Genomic DNA, 2,218 nt, shown 5'->3' on the forward strand with positions numbered 1-2,218 from the left:
CATACTATTCTTAAGGCTTCCATTAATCTGATCACTTGATGTTAGATCCTAAGTTTATCGCCTAGCTAACCGCTTAGGAGATAGCTTGACATGTATTGAATGAGCTTAGTATCCCTAATCAGCGAAAGTAGATATTAGGGTAGTAAGTGAACTGATCGGACCTGATCTCTAAGGCTTGCAGTCGTTTCTCATCTCAACGACAGTTAGATGATGGGATCGACCAGCAAAGAGATCACCACCACGACAGTGGGGTGTTCCAGCTGAGTGATCCGAGTTCTAGAAAGCACTGCATCGCGCTTGAATAATTGTTTGGCTCTCGCTCAACACCCAATGAAATACCCTAGGCTAGCTTCTTGTTAAATTGAATCAAACTCTAGTTTACTTGTTTTCCGCGTCACCAATTGAATTGAAAACCATTTTCTTCTTAGCTTGATATTGAAATTTATAAGAGTAAAGTGTAGACTGGTCCCCTGGATTGAATCTAAAGTACTATAATCACAACTGTTAACTTGGCAGTAGCAAAGATTCATATTTAGTGTATCACTTGCTAAGCTGATCAACTGGGGGGTAGCGTTGGGGCCGAAATATGTTTGAAAGAATCGGTTGAATGTTTTCTTGAATGAGTGTAATTATTGTTGTCTCATTGATATTGATTATGTAAGATTGAACGGTAAGCCTGTACCGTCGGTTATTGGGAAGAAGATTAAAATATCTAATGTGATAAATTTTCCCTTCGTCGAACCGTTGGTACATTTTGTCAGACGTAGAAATAGGCACCCGCCCTTCTAGTTTTTGTTGTTGTTGAGTGGTTTAAAGCAATCATTTGAAATGTTGTTTGAATAAATTAAAGGTAAGTATTTTTTAGACAAACTTGGATGTCAAGACAAATGAAAGTTGTTCCTAGGAAAGCATTTTTGTTTTTGTGATTTGTGATGGGCCACATCCTAATGATCCAAACGATTATTGGTTGCGGTCCAAGGGTGTTGTCCCAATTGCTGTGATCTTCGGTTGCATGTTCTGCACACAAAATGAACAAAATGTTTCATTAAAGAGGTAAATATAAACTTATACCCCTAAGGTTAAGTAATCCAAACCTTAGGGTTTAGAGTTAAGGGGTTGGGATTTGGGATTGAGGTTTACTATTTTGTAAAATAGAAAATAAATATTTAAAATTTGAAGATTTAATTTTAAAAATAGTTTGAAAAAGTATTTTTAAATTACAAAAAAAAATTTGGAAAAAATTTAAATAAAATTCGAAAATTAAAAAGTTTTTAAAAAGGTGTAAAAAATTCTAATTTGAAATCATATTATCTAAAACATTTTGGTCATTTTTCTTGTGTGGTCTATTTTTCTGACCAAAACTTGAAAAAAATCTATTTATGAGATTTTCCCATTTTAATTTACTCTTTTAATAATTTTTTTGATTTATTTAATTTAACAAAAAAGTATTGCACCATGAGAACTTAATATGATGCAAGTTCTACTGATGGTTTAATATGTAAAGATATAATGTATCTAAAGTAGGAAAATATGTACCTTTTCCTTTAGCTCTGCCGAGTTGCCGATTTTGTGTGGGCGTAGATGCGCTAGGTCCTATAAACAAACTTGTTGTTGGTTATTCCACATAATTTATTTGTTTTAATGAGAAGCTAAAGTTGTACTATTTGATGCTTACCTTCTATCCTTCTTGATGTACGTTTTGATGGTAATATTGCCCTTCGCATGCCACATGCATTTTTTTCTTGCCACTACATGGAGTTAAATGTAAATTGTGTCTTATAATCAGCTAGTCTATTTAACATAGACTAAAAATGTTATCCTTTAGGAATCTATATACCGTGTAACACACAAATATTATCCTAAATGTTATCCTTTAGGAATCTATGTACCGTGTAACGCACAAATGTCGCAGCCACCTATGGAGGATACATTTTTTCACATAAAACCATTATTAGTAAAATATATGTGTGAACTTAACAAAACCATTGTAAATATATTTATATAGTATTAGTTTTTTTGTAAGATATAGTTGGATAACTTACAGTCAAAGAATTGTGGGGCAAAATGTTGCGACACAATTCCTGCAGATGGAGCTGTTCGGAAAGAAGTAGAATAAATAAATGAAATCATTTTGTTGGACCAAGTAGTCGAGACATGTCTCTATCATATTTGGCCTTTTAATAATCAAATAATATAGAACATTGCTGGATTCAGTGAT

Source organism: Brassica oleracea, chromosome C9 (assembly GCF_000695525.1).
Source record: "Brassica oleracea var. oleracea cultivar TO1000 chromosome C9, BOL, whole genome shotgun sequence".
NCBI classification, from domain to species: domain Eukaryota; kingdom Viridiplantae; phylum Streptophyta; class Magnoliopsida; order Brassicales; family Brassicaceae; genus Brassica; species Brassica oleracea.